The sequence below is a fragment of the Acomys russatus genome, chromosome 21, assembly GCF_903995435.1.
Source record: "Acomys russatus chromosome 21, mAcoRus1.1, whole genome shotgun sequence".
Classification (NCBI taxonomy): domain Eukaryota; kingdom Metazoa; phylum Chordata; class Mammalia; order Rodentia; family Muridae; genus Acomys; species Acomys russatus.
Genome location: NC_067157.1, coordinates 39799858 through 39817678, shown reverse-complemented (window position 1 = coordinate 39817678; position 17821 = coordinate 39799858). Strand labels below are relative to the sequence as shown.

Sequence of the window (17821 nt, the reverse complement as noted above, 5' to 3'; positions counted from 1 at the left end):
GAGAAAGCTAATGAAGAAAACTACTAAATATGTCTGTTTAAATTCCTGGTTTGCAACTGGCATATACCGCTTCCCCGACCCCAAACACATTCAGGAGAGAAAAGTTAGCAAAACCCAGAAATGCCTACGCGAACTGCTTCAGTATGTCTTTTGAATGACTTGGTGACACTTGTGAGACCAATTCATTCCAGGTCTATTTGTAATTGGTTTCAGACGTTAAATATGCTACTACATTCAAAATGCTAGCTAAAGAATATTATTGAAATTACTTTCTGGGGCTAGAAATATGGCTGAGACGTTACAAAAGCTTACTTTTACCTCTTGTAGAGGGCCAGGGTTCAGTTCCCAGCACCCATACGGCAGTTCTCAACTACCTAACTCCAGTTCTAGGGGACCTGGCGCTGTATTCTGGCCTTGCATATGGTGCACTTACATACATTTTGGGCAAACACTCAAACACATTACAAATGAACAAATCCTTAAAACGTCTTCTCTTCTCCATTAGCAGTTAAAAACGAAAGGAGAGGCAGTGGGTGTTCACAGGGGGAGAGCAGTGGCTGTTCCTAAAATCAGCCAGTGTAACCCATTTCCCTATCAGTATTTAACACAATACTGGAAATGATGTGTGTTTACACCATAACAAACGTACTTTATTGAGAGAATAATGTAATTGACCCATTATGTAGCATTTACCAAGGTAAAATTCTCCCCTTCTATTTTTTTTGTTTTTGTTTTTTGTTTTTTTGTCTCAGCAGCAGGAATTAAAAGTGATTCACAAAGAATCACACAATCACCATGTAAATTGGAGCCACATTAAGATCACAGTCATTTTATGCTGTTTTCTCTAAACGCTTCTCCTTTGGTCCAGCTATTCAACCCACAGTGTGTAGGAGAGCTGCTGGTTGTGATTCTGAGAAGATTAGAAACTCTGTAAATTGTGCTATAGAGAAACTGCAGAATGGCTCCGTTACTTTTGGGGGGGGGGCAGTTTTTCTTGGCTGTTGGTGGTGAAATTTTTCCTCCATGGGAATTACTATTTACCTGTTGTAATGTGTAGCAGCGGTGAATCCAAAGGAGCCATCTCTCCCTGCAGTGTGTGGTCTCTTTCTGTAACACCGACCTGAGCACACTGCTTTCCTGATTATAAAACTTTTGTGGTTCTGATTAGATGGGCCTCTTGGTTGCAACTGACAGAAACTAATGGAAGCACTGAAGAATTCCAAACAGGCAGGTGACAGGAATGCATTAGCACGCTGGAAAGGATCACTCTTGACAGGACTATTGTCACTTAGAAGGATGAGGAGCCAGTCTAAAAACACAGAGACCAGTGTGGATCTCAAACACAGGCATGGTAGACCTCCCTTCCATACTCCTGATCCCTGGCTTCTTGCTCACCAGGCTGGTGGGAATGTTTCAAAGAAGCCATGAGAAACTTCTGTCTGCACCAAAACAGAGGATTGGTCCTTTGTTTGGTATTCTTTCCCCAAAAGGTTTTAGATACCACAGATGGGTGGCTACCCTTGTTGTTGAGGGTGTGGGGGGTGCCACTAAACTGGCTGTCTCTTTCCTTTTGGGTCTCACAGGTTTTTGGGTGACAGGGGAAACAAGTACCAATAACGACTAGATTCTGTTATGACCAGTGGTCCCACTCATCTCTCTTGCCCAGTCCCCCAGCTTCCACACTCTGTTACTATGCATTGTCTTCTTCAGTACAGTTTAGCATATTCCCACGACTCTCATAACACAGACAGAGAGCCAGGGCTTTGGGTTCTAAACTGAGTGGGCTATCTTAGGCACCTCTGCTCCATGAATGGCCACTATTCCATAAACCACATCTGCAGGTCCCAAACATCCAGGCACAGATTGAACTGGAATTTCCTTGGGGTGTATGGCTGACCTCAAAACATTTTTCCCTGTCCCCCAAACCCAGACAATGTCATCTGAACCTCAAGTACCTATCATTACAGTATTACCCTGGAATCAACCCACCTTGTTTCAAGCATTTATTTTCTTTGTCTTGGGGATAGACTCGCTGCCCTCTCCCTGGGCACCTCAGGTCTAGCTCTCATCATTTTCATCTTAGGGAAATCAGCTGGCCACTCCCTGATGCAGCCTGTTGACTAGGAGACCTAGCTTGGTTAGGAAATATAATCTAGGTTTCCTGGATCTCAGCCTGCAACTGCTATGGCCTACCTCTTGTCTCTACACTTCCTTTGACCCAGTCTGTTGACTAGGAGACCTAGCTTGGTTAGGAAATATAATCCAGATTTCCTGGATCTCAGCCTGCAACTGCTATGGCCTACCTCTTGTCTCTACACTTCCTTTGGGGTTTGCTTGTTTGTTTTTTAGCAATTCAAAGCTTAAGATAAAGGACTTAAAATAACACCAAATGCTTTCCTTTTCTAGGCATTTGCATAGGAATCAGAGGACTTAATCTCGTGAGTATACTCTGACATCACTCCCCTGTCTCCAGCCTTCCTGCTCTATCTGCTCCAGGCTACTAAAAACACTGGCCTGGCTCCAGGTCACCAGTACCTTCAGCGCCTATGCTTCCCTCTGCAAACCCAGGTGGCCTTTCTTGTTTGTTTTTGACAGATTGGTTTCAGTCCCAGAAGCCCTAGCTAGTCTAGAGGAGGGGCTCAGTTCTAAGGAAGATTGTGGCGCCTTACTGAGGTGGCATCTATAAACCCGAATCTCACTACCCAAGGCCAGAGAGGTTGGTACTCCCCATCCCTGAGACTACAGCCCCCAGAAGGGCAACCTAAGGAATGTCATTTATAGGTGCCTTGTAGAGGTCAGTTGTAGGTGCCTTGCTTACCCTGGCAGAGTGTTTCCTTGAATCTAGAGATTTTCGTGGCGCCTGAAAGGTGAGGAACTGACCCCTCTGCCCATCCATATATCACAGTAGGGATGACTTGAAACTTTGCAGCTGTCAGCCCCAGGGCTGGGAGTGGAGGCTGGAGACTTAGCCGAGGCTGGCTTCCTTCCCTTACAGCGATTGCTCCCACACAGCTGTCTGGTCAGGGACCCTGCCCCAGGGCCTCCTTGCTGCACTGACAGATTGTTTTTTCCTTTCTAAACTAGGTCTGGGATGACATGGCAAGGGAGGGGAGAGGTTTTTTTTCTGTTTTTTGTTTTTGTTTTTTAAATCTTTCTATCTGCCTCCCTTCCTGAGAAACTTCAAGTCCCACCGAGTTTCTGTGGTAGGTTTAAATGGTAACAAAGAGGCTTTAGGTCTTGTCTGCCTTCAGCTAGGTGAAAATACGAAAGATTGGAAATCTTCCTTCCCACCTTGCCAGCTTAGTGGCTGTAGGAAAGGCACTTGGGTAGTGGGGAACTATAAAAGAAGAAAGTAGATGTGAGAGGCAGTAAGTGCACACCATCTATGCAGCATGGTTGTGTGTGTGTGTGTGTGTGTGTGTGTGTGTGTGTGTGTGTGTGTGTGTGTGTGTGTTGGGGGCGGGGGGAGGAAATCTAAGGTGAGCACAGAAACTCTGACTCAGTAGAGGCCAGGAGGTTAGAGCATATGGACTGCCTTTCAGATCGCACACACCGGCTTCACACTCAGTTCAGCTGCTTGCTAGTTTCACGGCCAGGCAAGACAGCGTACGCCCGAGCCTCCATTTGCCAATAAGTAAAACAACAGAAATACTGCCCACTTCTGCAATGGCTCCGGGTGCTGAGTACTTATGTGGTGAGCATCCAAGAGTTGGAAGTTGTGACTACACAGCGGTGTCACAGTGCTGGACAGGAGCCACCAGGAGATTTGCTTCCACGTTAGAAGATGTGTGGCCCCATGAGAGGGAGCAGGGAGGGAGAAGCTCTCTTGTGGGGTTTATAAAAAGTTCAAGATTGAACTCAGGAATTGTTTGAAACCTTGAGTTCCACGTATGAGGAATGAAGAGAGTATCTAAAATCAAAGAGCAGAGGCTGAATATGTGGCCCCCAAATCTATTAGATATATTCATGTGACCCTTGGTCAGCATGCCCCTCTTTAAAATGGCATCCTTTGGAAGTAAATATGGTCTCCCTTAGTGTTTCTTCAAAGATAGGATCTCCTAGTTTACGATCTATCTCTCTGTGATCAGATTTCTGACTGTAGGCTTCCAAATTGGTGGGCCCCATTGCATATGAGGTCACAGTGGTCAAAAAATAGAAAGATAACTTCTGAGAGTCTTTCCTAAGTGAACCCTATACATCTTTAAGCAAGAGGAGTCCTTACTGAAAGTTAGAGCAGAGGTCCCAGTGTCTGGCACTGCTCAGTTCATTTTCACTCAGATCCTTAGAAATAAAGAAGTAATTTTCAAGCATTTGCCTAAATCAAACCAGGAGTATCTCAAAGCAGATAAGTTGAAACTGGAAGAAATCTCTTTGTTCAATTTGAGTTTCAGCGAACGCTCAGCCAGCAGCGAACCCAGTTCACGAACTGAGGAAAAGGCACGTTCTAAAATGTAAGCATACTGTGAAGGCAGAGTGCATTCTAGAAATCATACACTCTAGATTGGTGAAGCTTCCATTTTTGTCATCCATGAATGGCATTAAAAATCCATTAAAAATAATTAATGCGATTCTATTTACCGCATGCCAAACTCCCTTCTTAGAAAATGTGATTTTTCTTGCTCTTCTGGAACTCTGAGATACTACCTTAGCATTGTTTAGTTTTATAGGGTCATTTTCATCTCATGCTTCTCTTCTTTTTTTTTTTAATTGACATTTGAAAACCTTTTTTCTCCCTTTGCTTTTGAAATCTAAGACCTGAAAAGCAGTCTGCAAGTGGCATCCTGTTAAAGTGAGATGTGCAATTTTTCCCCCCTAGTGGTCTCATCTCTGCTATGTTACATTGTTGCATGATGCACAGGATTGTCCCCTGGGCCCTGTCTGACCTGCTCCAGGTTCTCCCTTGCATTGTTCAATCTGTGTACGTGAAGCAGTCCCGGGTGGGGCAGGTGGGGAAGGCTGAGAGACTTGCTCCCCTCCCTGCCAGGGTTCCCCTCCTTCACGGTTGCTCAGACTGTGCTGCAGAAGAGCAAGCTGTGCGAGTCTGCTGAGGCCGAGTATTGTTGAGTGCAGAAAGGAATGGCTTTCTCTTCGTGATGATTTGAATATTTTGACAATGAAGCCAAGCTACTCTACAGCCTGGCTTGTGTACCTTGTGTCTGTAAGCCCATTCCTGGGCAGCAGAAGCGAGCCCTCTCCTTTCTGAATCCATAAATTGGTGGTATTGTTGACTGGGGAGATGGGCAGACTCAATGAAGAATCATCCAGACTAATTTTATTCTTTTGCTTTCATGTGTTTTAAATCTCCTGGGGGAAAAAAAGTTAGCACAAGCCTCTGAGGACCACCCAATTAAATGACCACAGTCAGGGAGGAACATTTTGAGATGAGGTGAGCCGTGCACATGGTCTGTTTACAAAAGGAGATGAGGACCAGACGGAAAGCAAACAGATTCAGACAAATACATGGTCACCTCTAGTCTTTTCTTTCTTTCTTTCTTTCTTTCTTTCTTTCTTTCTTTCTTTCTTTCTTTCTTTTTTCTTTCTTTCTTTCTTTTCTTTTTCTTTCTTTCTTTCTTTCTTTCTTTCTTTCTTTCTTTCTTTCTTTCTTTCTTTCTTCTGGACTGTATTTGATTGTTTTCCAAACTTCTCTAAAGAAAGCTACAATTTTTCCACTTTTAACATAAAAGAAGAATGTTTATATACAAAACAAACGGATATAGCTTTTGTTGATCAAATTGAGAGAACAGGCGGTCAAGTGAATACAACCACTCAAATGAGGTAGAATTGGGTTTCGCAATCAATTTCATACTGGTTAAGAAAATCCTGAGGCTTTCTTCCTCCCTCCAAGAACATCAGTTTGGCAGAATAGTCTAAGTTGGAAGAGGCCAAGTTGTAGAGTGAATTGATGAACAGGGGTATGGGTTACTAGATGCGTATCGGTGTTCAGTGGTGCAAGGTTGATATAAGGGCCAGGATCCTGGGGACTAGGGGGAAAACATCAATTTTCAGGGTCCCAGTCAGGCTGTTTCAGTCTGTGCCGATTTGTGAAGTGGCCTTGGAATCTGTTACAAAACAAAACAAAATAAAACAAAGCTCCCTGCTAATTCTAAAGCACAGGCAGGCTTAGTACCCACATAACTGTATATTCAGTTTAGAGATGCCGTCCTCTTTGAACTGCAAGCTTGATAAATCTATATGCAAGCTTGATAAATCTATATGCAAGCTTGATAAATCTATATGCTTACATAAAGCTTCCGTCAAAAGTGCATGCCACCCAGTTAATGCTTTCTTTCCATTCATAATTTGCTTCATGTTCTGTTACTGCATAGATTTGCATACCTGTTTTTATGGCATTTTAATATTGTTATTTTAAAAGAAACACCATTTCCTCTGAGTGCAGTTTTGAATATTTTATGTAAGCAATTTCATGTGTTTTTTTTTTTTTTTCCTACTTCCAGAGAGCAGGGGGAGACTTCAGAGTTCTAATCCAGTTGCATGTATGACAAAGATAGATTTTAAATAAACACCATCTATTAAGATGCTTGGGAAGGGACTATGGAGCTTCTTTATACCACACGGGGGGGGGGGTGAGGGGGGGCATGTGCTCACAAAAGGAAGTTTAGGTGGTGGAATCGTGGGAGAATGTTCTTTTAGCTTCATTCCCTGACGATGTCCAAGGTCTCTTGTTGCAGGTTTGAGTCTTCAGACAGACTTCTAGAGGACTTCACAGCTGCCGCACTGCTGACTTTCCTGGTCACACAGAAGGTATGAAAGTTTAAAAATTATTCCTATGTGGACACATTTGATAAGAATTGCTAGGGCCGGCCTGGTGTGGTGGTACATATGCCTTTAATTCCAGCTCTTGGGAGGCAGAGGTAAGTGAATCTCTTTGAGTACAAAGCCAGCCTGGTTTATATAGGGGGTTCCAAGCCAGCTAGGGATACATAGTCTCAAAAAACAAAGTTGCTTAGGAGCACATGGCAAACTCAGGGACGCAGGGATGTGACAGAGGTCCGAGGTACTTCAAGAGAGTTGCACTGGAGTGCGCATGCGTTCTCACATACACACACACACACACACACACACACACACACACACACCCCTCCCCCATTTTCCTCTTAAACTATACAACACTTTAGGATTCCTTTGTCCTGTGAAAGCATCAATATGCTCTACATCTTATGCACTCTGGTAATGCAATTAGGAACTTTTCAAGGCCACTTCAGCTCCTCAGCCATACCTATCAGGCCTGTGGCATTTTCTGCTGTCAATTCATAGCAGTTCCAAAACGTGTAGGCTGCCTCTGATGACAGACCTATGTACTTGAAGATGTGTCAAGTTGTTTCTCCCTTGTAGAAGAGGATGAGCTGTTATAAACCTGCGGAGGCTGGCTGCATTCAAGCGTAACCAGGGAGCCCACTACCCATTTTGGGGGATTTATCTGGAAACAGTCGTTAGAAACTATTGCTGAATGTCTCTGCTCAGCCAGACAGCTTGCCTGGGTAGACATAGAAGGGCTCATGTCTTAGCTAAGGACAGCTAGAGTCATCAATACCATTGTGCAAAGCGAATCCTTCCCACTCACCATGTGCTAGGCACTCTCTCAGCACATCAGTAAAGATGGTCAAGTTCAGTTTATTGAGTACCAAATGCAGTCACTGATGCCTCCCAGCCCATATGGTGTAGGTCTATGTGTAGGAACTGAATACTATGAGAAGGCTTTATTTGAGCTCAACCAAACACTACAGTAGTGCTTTAAATATTATTTTGTTTTCTATGGAAAGGCAACTGTTACTAAATGCTGTTTTGATTCACTAACCAAGAAATTGAAATTCATACCAAGAGGGTCAGCATCATTTGCCAAGAATGGACCAAGGCCCCAGGGAGTTGTAATTAGTCTGGGGAGGCTAGAGAAGAGGAATTGTGACTCGTGTCTTCTGTTTCCGGTGTACATGACTTTAGAGGACAACGCGTCCGATAACCAGAGTGATCTGGAATGTGTCTGCCCTGGATTCGGATGAGAGCCCACAGGCTAAAGAAAGGAAAGGGCTAACTTGTCAGCCAGCAGACATCTGTCTTAAGGGGCTCACGGGGGCAGGCCCAAGAAGGATGTGCACCAAAGTGGGGAAGGCAGAGAGGCTTAGAGGAGGCTGTAGGCTCCTGGGAAGGGGCAGCGTGGTGTATGCCTCAATGGGAAGTTGGGTTTATTGTAAGCTAGGTGCCTGCCCTGTTGGAGGCTCCAAGCTCAGAAGGGCAGATGGGGCCCACTCTGTTGGGGGAGGGACCACACATGTAGACTGCTAGGACAGCTACTTAAAGAGTTCACATTCTTCCCCCATTGAACGGAGTATGATTGTAATGGTCTGTTACACAAAGAAAGGACCCAAAGCTATGAATGGGGAAGGAAAAAGAAGGAAGGTTAAAAAAAAAAAAAAAAAAAAAAAAAGAGGGGCCCTCGCCTGGTTAGTGGTCCTTTCCTTTCAAGCTTTCTTCGCTGTTCCCTAAAATTCCTTCCCCTCCTTTCAGAGAAGCCAGTCAGAAAGCTCAGCAATGGTGCCTTCTTTCTTTACTGTCACTTTCTTTCAAAGAAGTAATCCAATAAAATGTTTACCAGAGTTAAGGAGAGGAGATGGGGGGGGGAGGAGGGGAGTGGAAGACTTAAATAGAGAGAATAGTAAATGATTAAATACTTTTACATTTCACATTTATTTTTCTACATGAACAGTTTTCTTGGCAGATACAGAAAGTTCACTTTTTTCGTATCACAGATTCTAAGGTCTGGATAGCCATCTATTGATGGAGATTTTTTTGTTGTTGTTGTTTGTTTTTTTTTTTTTTTTTTTTTTTTGGTTTTCTTTTCTTTTTTTTTTTTTAAATAGTAGCACATGCGTTGTTATTTTAAATGTGCCTGTCAAATGTGTGTCTTGTGGGGATTTGGTTCTGGACCCAATCTTGTGTGGAAAAACTCTTTGGGAGCGTCTGAGCAGCATCTCGGATTTTCTGTTCCTTTCAGATAATCATGCAAGAGAAAGCAGTAACTGATGGCCTCTCTGTCAGGCTGTCTGCTGCTGCCAGGCACTGACCTCCACAGACTCCCAGCTCCTCATGTGATAGGCCTCCTTTCCTATGCCTGAAGGGCCCTGGTCTAGCCTTTCCCACTGTGCCTCCATGTAGACTGAACTGTCCTGTCACCATTCCCTGTCCGCCCTGCCCTCTGCTCCTCTGTTTTTCCTCCTCCTTTTTGTCCACCTAGTATATGAACAGCCTCCTCAGAGGCTGTCAGAACTTAGGCTGGGTAGATGATTCTCAACAAGAGCAGAAGAAATTATACCTGTAGACATGGGCATGCCCATACTCTTGGTCTTTTCCTGTTTATCCAGCGAGATCACTGTATGAGGCTACATGACCCACCCAAGTCTTGAGTATCCCTTCTGGGCAGCGTAGATTATAAGTCTCTTCTGGATTGTCTTAACTCACAGATCTGGCTTCCCCTTGTCATTGTAACCCAGATTGCTTTTGTTTTTTTCAATATTAACCTGTACCCTTTCACTTCCTAGAAAAGGACCCAGGCTTTTTTTTTTCTGTCCCAGAAGGATGGTTTTATTGGGACAATAGGCCATGCTGCTAATTAGTGTTCTGGTTGCCCATGCCCTACACTCAGAGTCATAGGGGAAGAGATCAGCTATCAGTTATAGAAGCATGACCCTACAAAGGTCTAAAGGTCAGTCAGCAGGGACTTTTAGGGAGGGCGGGTGCATATGTTCTCATCTCTCACAAAGGAGCAGTCTCCACCCCTGACGTTGACATTTGAATATCTGCTCCTAACACCAAAGGCTTTTGTCTAGACTGGCTGGTGGGCTTACTCTCCCACCCCTTATCACCCAGGCTACCTAGTCTCCCTTCCCGGGTTCAGAGCCAATCTGGGACTCAACACTTGTGTTTCTGGATGCACCTGTCACTTGGGCTCACTTGAGACATTTGGCCCCACCTCCACCCCAATGTTTTACTTAAGAATTCAGTATGCAATGGGGGGCAGGATGGAGGAGCAAGGGTCTGCAAAGATAGCCCCTTTCTTGTTTTCTCCCATCTCCCATCCACCAGAAGGCCACAAGACTGCTGTGATGGAGTTGCCCCAGCCCCTGAGTCCACTCAACTGGGGGTTGGGGATTGTTTTGGGAGAGGGAGGTTACAGTCCCGTGAAAGAGGTCTGCACACCCTGCCCATCAGAAGCAGCTGTGGCGGTGTGGCTCCTTCCTTTGTGGCACTTTGGGACTTATATACTTCCCATTCCAGCCGAGATGGTTCTACTGGCATTCTTTACCTATTGTTCCCTCTTCTTCCTTTCTCCCTTCCTGTGTCTAACGTCAGTGACTAGTGCAGGCTGATAGCATCTTCAGGCCGCCAAAGAAAAACTTTATTAGTTTGTAAAGGTAGCATATAAAGTAGCCACAGTGGCATTTTTAGGCATACTTTTGTTCTTACTAGTGCTCTTTCCCTGCCCCTCCCCCATTCCCTTCTCCCTCCTGCTGGTCCCCACCCCTTTTGCTTCTCATGTCACTTGTGTTCCATTATGTTCTCTTCCCCCCTTCCCCCATCTCCTCTTTCCTGTTCATGATATGCTGCTTTCTGGTTTCTTGACTTGCATACGCATACACACATATACACATGTGTGCAAATTCAGGTCCAGGATTAGCATATGAGAACTGGACAGACAAGAACAAAGAAACCCCATCTGTAAAAAGGCTACTCTTTTCCAGTGGTTGAGGCAATGAAAGGTGGTCATTTTTAAGCCGTTTGGGTTTCCTTTATACTTCTGTGTACAAGTTTATTAGATGTATGTTACTAAGTTTCTGTAAATGAGACTTCATTGCCATTTGTTTATTTCTCTCACTGTAGCCCTCTCCCCTCCTCGTCTCACTCAGGAGGAAGCTGGGCAATTCATGGGCAGAGGCTTCTGTTTATGGGGCTTTTGGAATTTCATGCCCCCACATGCTTGCTTCCCTCTCTATCCTTCCACACACCTGAAAAGATATCCAAGGGGAAGGCTCAGTCTAGCTGCTGCCTGCCTTAAGCAAAACAAACTTCTCTGTACCCCAGGGCTAAGGAACTTCATCAACCAACTGGGGGATGGGGGTGGAGAAACATTGATGATCAACATTGCTCACGTGATCCCAACCTCCCCATGGAGAGCTGAGTAATTTCTAAAGTCACCTGGATAAGCCTTGTTCCTCATAGCACCACTTTCCTGAAGCCATATTGTGCCAGCAGACACGAGCAACTTAGTATTTGACACAACTTGGTGTCCTAAGCACCATTTAAACCCGCTTTAGAGGCAGGGCAGAAACCTAAATGGTCTATATATTTCTGGCCCATCAGCTATTTTCTCTTTGACCTTATTATGAGTATATGTTAGCAGAGGACCTTAACAAGTGGAAGAAAGGGAAGTCTTGTATACTTAAGGAGGGTCATCAACTTGGGCCTCACTGTCCAGCATCACAGTTGGTTCCTTGTGGACTCATCTGTAGAGTTTCAGGAGGTGCCAGAATAACTTTTTTTTTTTTTTTTTTTTTTTTTTGGTTTTTTTGAGGCAAGGTTTCTCTGTGTAACCTTGACTATCCTGGACTTGCTTTGTAGAACAGGCTGGCCTCGAACTCACAGGGATCCGCTTGCCTCTGCCTCCCAAGTGCTGGAATTAAAGGTATGCGCCACCACCACACAGAGTAACTTTCTTGAAGTCAGGCCACATCATGAGCTATATTGTATTCATATTATGTGTGAACAGAGAGCATTTGTACTGTTTAAAACGTGTGGATCGGGTAAGCATTTGGTGTCCTGAAGCCTGGTTTAATCAACTAGATAGCTGTCTCCATCTTAATGTTGACTATGAGATTTTAAAACTTCACTTTGGCCTTCTGAGTACAGGGATCACTATTAAGAAAGCAAGAGCTTCAATTGCCAGCTTAACAACTCATGACAGTTGAAAAGAATCCATGGGCAGCAAACCTGATTGTTCAGCCCCTGCGAGGAGACCTTCCCCAGGGGTGGTAGAGGGGCAGTGCAGTCAGGGTCCCCAGCAATGTGTGTGAACTGGACTAAAAGAGGTCCAGACAGATGCAGGTGGAGCTGTCTGCTAACCTGCTGAGTGAACCCCCACAGTATGGAAGCAGGGTGGGGAGACCTCATTCCTTCACCTGGGAGAGACCGGGGATTGTCGGCATTCCAGGATAGGAAACACATTTGTGATGAGAGAATGTAAGGCATTAAGGAAATAGCCCATCGGATGATCTTTGGCCTTGCTTGCTTTTGAGTCGCCATGGGCGAGAGATCTGCGGCCATGGCTGTGTGACAGGCCTTGTGGAGCCAACTCAAGAGTTCATCGCAGGCAAGTGTCTTATAAGTGATGTGTCAGTTCAAATGGCAGGGGACTTGCAATAATATCTTAGTACTGAGCCTCATATATTTAACAGAAGACTTTAAGATGCCAGCAAATGAACCCCTGTGATTGGTGAAGAGCCTGTCTTCCAATACAGGACCTATTAAATTATCACCTGTATACATACTTGAAATCAATTTTTGTAGATTGTTCACTGCTTGAATTATCAAGCAACAATAACAACAACAACAACAACAACAACAACAAACCAAAAAAAAAAAACCCCAAAACAACCCAACCCACGTTATTCTAGAATTTTTCATTTTAATCTGATGAAGCAAAGGCACACGAAATGCAGCATGGGAACTAGAAAAGATTAGTTCATTGTAAGCATTTGAGTGGAAATGGCAGCACCCAGAAGGGTTTTCTCTCATTTCTTACCGCAGGGAATGCCCTTTAAACCTGTTTGAATTTAGGACCCTTTAGAAAAGTAAAGAAAATTATGGCCCCTCTCTCCCTCCATAAGAACTGCACTACACATGCTAATTTTACATAGAATTACAGAAACCTCCCAGGCCTGCTTCCTTGCCATGGGCTTCCTGTCTTAAAGCTGGTAAACTAGCAATGACCACCCCAGGAGCGTCCTAGGAGCCTCACATGTGTGCTTTCCGAGGCATGTGCCACCAGGGACCTAGCTGTTGTGACTCTGTCCTTGCTCAGGCATTGTACCCCACACATGTAATGGGTATACAGAATAAAAGATAGGCAGAAACAGAAAGGATGTTTCAGGGCTTCCTCTCCTACTGATGCACCTTTAATTTGCCAATAGAGGCTTGATATTCAGTCCTTTAAAGAACTGAGAAAAATACTCTGAAGCCAGATATAAAAAAAAAAATAATAATAATTTACCTTTCTTGTTTGACAAATGGCTCCCTTATAATTTGTGAATACAATAGGAAGCAAGAAAGTAAACAAACAAAAGACCCAACCTTGTTAAAGGGCCTTTTAAAATTGGCCTTCACACAAAACAGTCTCAAGACTTGAGAATGTGACTGAGAAACTGTGCATCAGCACCTTCTAAACGTCAAGTGGTAGTAGCACAGCTCAGAAACGAACCAAAAACAAGCAGCCAGCTTAGGTCTCCATCTTGGTCGACCAAAATGGAAATCTCATTTCCTCAGATATGGGCCTCACTTTGTATTACTGGGGACAATGGAAACAGGAGACAGAAGTCCTGGTTTATTTTGAGAATGCTGCAAAACAGTTGTTCTCCATGAGATGATTGTGTTTCAGCAGAACTGGGGGAAGTCCTGGGTCTGCATCTGTGCTCTGACCTCCTGCTTTACTGTTGTATACCCCTAAACCCCAGGGAGTAAGTCTTCCTGGCTGTTACTATATATATATATATATATATATATATATATATATATATATATATATATACATACACACACAGACACACACACACACACCACACACATATATATATTCTAATTCTACTCTGATCCTCTCTCCTCCGTAAAATAATCAGCAGGAGCAGAGACAAGCAGATGGTTCAAGCCTTCTTCAGCTCACTGGCAGATCTGTATCACTCATTCAGTATTTTTAGACTCAGGGGAACTGAAAATTAAGTCCGGAGATGTTTTAGGGCGAGACTTACTATCTTTCTAGGGTGACAGGTGTTGAAATAGTAGCACTAGGTGTAAGATTCAAATGGAATTTGTATGTCAGACTGACTCTCTTCAGGACCGTAGACTTCAGCTCAGTTATCATTGTTGGTGGCTTGCTAGATAGTAGACAGTCTATATTAAGCAATTAAGTTTTAACTGAAGAATAGAATTATCAGTATATAGCTAATATTAATTAGGTGAGGGCTGGCTGAGGGATGTCGTATGTATCTACATGACTAGCTTTTTAACAATAGCTAGCTTTCGTCTGTTGGAGAGGAATTTTGTGGAAGTTTGTGATTTTGTCATGAAAACAGTGCAAACGTTGGCATTTTCAGTTCCCATATATATGTACACACACACACACACACACACACACACACACACACACACACACACACACACAAATGCAAGGATGCTCAGTGGAATGTTAATAGTATGAAACTGAGAGTCTCTAAAGACTTTCCAAAGAAATTAAGAGTGCTCATGGGTGGTGTAGCTTACTAGCTCTAGGGTGAGCTTTGCCTTTTGTGTTAGGCAGGGCGTGTTTAACACACCATACAAACCAACAAGATAACTTTTGGGAAAGACTGTTTCTGAAGTACATAAGCTAAGCATAAGGCATTTAAGAGACTTTTGGTATATTGATAAACTCACTCATTCAAGGCTCACATCTGCAGAGAAACGAAGACTGTAGATGTTCTTTTGTACTTCTTGTCTTCTTTCTGCACATATCTGCTCCATGCTGCTCCTTCCATGAAGAATTGGCGGCACACACACAGGTAGACACCGTGTGCCACTACTCCATCGTGCATATAGCTCTACAATTAGGAGCCATTAGCTGTGTCATGACACATGGCTCTTATTCCACACACGCTATATATCTTGTGATTGGTTTCAGGTTACAGTCAGAAATGGAAAGATCGTAAGTCATTTTTGTTTCAGTTGATTGTCCCCAACTGCCTGTTTATGTATATTTTATGATTATATCAAGCAAGAAGCTGGAATTTGGGGTAGAGCTGGAGCATGAACTGGAGAACCCCGCCCCTGGCCCTCCCCCCCCCCTCCCGCCCCGTGTTAATAAAATAGCTGAACTAGATCAGTGTGTTTCAGCAAAACACCTGAGGATTAGTCAGTAGCATAGTCACGTGCAAGAAAAGCCCAGACTTCCCCTCAGCTCTTGACAGGAAAGCTTAAGAATCTGCCTGTGTCTCCCCTATGGTAGCCAGCAACTGCCTGTGGCTGCTTGAGTCTAACTTAAGATCATGGCAGTTTTCCTGGCAGCATGTGTGGTACTCTGGGGTAGCCATTGTTTGCATCACATTCCCATCAAGAAAGCTTTGTTGAGCATACCATTCATCTCCTAAAGCAAGAGTTGAGGAGAATAAAGTTCCTTAAATAAATTGGCACCGGCAAGTAAATGATGGGACTACAGAACCCTCCCCACCAGCCCCTCCAAAGTGCTAAGTGCTCAGTGCTATTTCAGTTATGAAGGGAGAGAGGAAAAGAGGCAGTTCACACTTTGTAATCCATGTATGTTTTAGTCATCTCAAAAACCCACCTGGAAAGTACATCAAGCAATTTCAACAGAATGAATGTGTTTTGTAGCCCGCCCAGTCCTAGGGCCAGATCTGTGTCACATGAGAAGTGAGGCCTGGTGACATAAGCTCTCCACACATAGTGGAATTTCTAAGAAGAGTCTGTGCTTAAGATTGTTGGAGATGACCTAAGGGTGGGCCTGGGGCATGAGCTAGTAGTATACTGAGCAGGACTGAGGGGCGAGAGCAGAGTTAGGGCAGGAACCCAGTTAAAGTTCCATTTTGAGAGGGGTATGGTGATTCCCTCTTGTTATCACAGGCTAAAGCATGAAGATTGCAGCAGGTTCAAGGCCGGGCAGCACAGTGAGTTATAGACCATCCTGTGCTATGAACTGAGACCCTACCTTAACCAATCAGGAATAAATAAATAAATGAATAATGTCACATTTCCTGATGGAAGACTAAGAAGACTGTGTGTGTCGCTAGAATCAAAGCTATCATAAAGCCTTGCTGTCAAGATAGTGCCTGAGGACACTAGTATGTCACTGCTTAAGACTAGTCCCAGGTCTTTATACCTAAGCACAAAAGCCAGTTTGATAGATTTCAAGCAGATAGAATAGGGCAACAAGTAGCATATCCCCCACACAGTGACCTCTGCCCAGACACAAAGCCATCTGGGGTGGGCAACGAGAAACACAATGTTCTTGCAGTAATGTGTGTACATACTGTGTTTTTCTATAGTTAAAGGTGGTTCAGCCAGTACTCACATGTCACCTAGGTTTCTGACTTGACAGTACCTTACATGAGAAGTAAAAATTAATGTTTAACAAAAGGTGGACTTAGAGCAATAACTAAAAGGCTACAGGCAGCCAAGCTTTAATAAAGACTTGCTCTGAAGGCTGACCTATGCAAAAAAAAAAAAAAAGGCACTCACATGCATTTAGTGCATGTGAGCCTATAGTACAGGTTGGGCATCTCTTATCTGCAGTGCTTGGGAGAGAAGTGTTTCAGCTCTGTTAGGCTTTTCAAATATTTACATATAACATAATGAGATAGCCTGTGGGTAGGGCTCAAGCCTAAGTGTGGAGTTTAGTCACGTTTCAGTTTCATACCCACCTTATGTCACAGCTTGGGGAAATTTTATGATTGTTTTCAAGGTGTTGGGTGTTTGGCTGTGACTTGTCATATAGAGTTAGGTATGAAATTTCCTGTCAACACTCAGACATTTTCAGTGGTGGGAGCACTACAGCTTTTCAGATTTGGGATCTTCAATTTGTACTCTAAACCTTTCAAAAAAAAAAAAAATCAACACGAGGAGAGTTAGCAATCTCCCCACCTGATCATGACTCAGGTGAGCCATGGTCTATAGCATTATTCATGATGCAATCTTAGACACATGAGGCCATTCGACTTATGTCCAGAAAAAAGAAAAGATCCAGGGCTTCTGTGACAGTGATGGGGATATAAAGGTGACAAGGACCTGGATTGGGTACAAGATGAGCTGGAGGGGGAAAAGGCCCATTTCTAGGATATCTAGGATAAGACACAGGTAACTGGAGTGTGGATAATTTTCTAGAGTGAAAGCCCCCAGAGTCATCAGTCTTTGTTTCCATAGGAATATCCTCTCTCTTCGCCACGTCAGTGCGACTAGGTTCTCTTTCCTTGCATTTTGTGTGTGTCAGGGCCTTGTGATCTCACAAACAAATTCACTGCAATGTATACAAATGATTTCTTCTCATCCTTTGAGAGTTTAAACAGGTGTTGTAAGCATCTTCTCTTATGCTAACAGCGTGCGGAGAGGACAAGCTCTGTGGTTTGAATAAGGGGTGGCCACTGGGAACCAGTGACTTGCTACAACACAAAGAGAGAGGCTTGCTTTTTTTTTTTTCTTTCCCCCTTGGGTTGGTCAAGGGAGTCTCACACTGAGCTCCAACCATAAGTCTTGTGGCTATGAAAATAGCAGTCCTTATCAGGAGGGAGAGCGTCTCATCAGCCATCAGAACATGAGGGTTCTAGAGATGAAACAGAGGAAGAACTGTGGGGGAGGGAGGAACAAAAGGTGGAGGTTGGACATCTGGGCCCATCTGAGCCTTTTAAAGGAACATACTGATTGTGAGTCAATGGCTTCAATGTGGCGGCGGTGGCGGTGGTGGTGGCGGTGGTGGTGGCGGTGGTGGTGGTGGCAGTGGTGGCGGTGATAGAGTTTTCCAATAGTTAATGTGAGAACACTTTTCTTCTCTCCACAG

General features: G+C 44.0%; 1 long non-coding RNA gene across 1 annotated transcript in view; it reads left to right on the top strand.

Moving 5' to 3' along the window:
- LOC127205139 (uncharacterized) overlaps positions 1-6762 on the top strand; it is a 31871-nt gene extending 25109 nt beyond the window's left edge. Inside the window, exons 3-4 of the long non-coding RNA XR_007832593.1 lie at positions 2407-2438; positions 6676-6762. This is a non-coding gene — a long non-coding RNA (uncharacterized LOC127205139). The remainder of the gene's footprint in view (positions 1-2406; positions 2439-6675) is intronic.
- The last annotated feature ends 11059 nt before the right edge of the window (positions 6763-17821 follow it).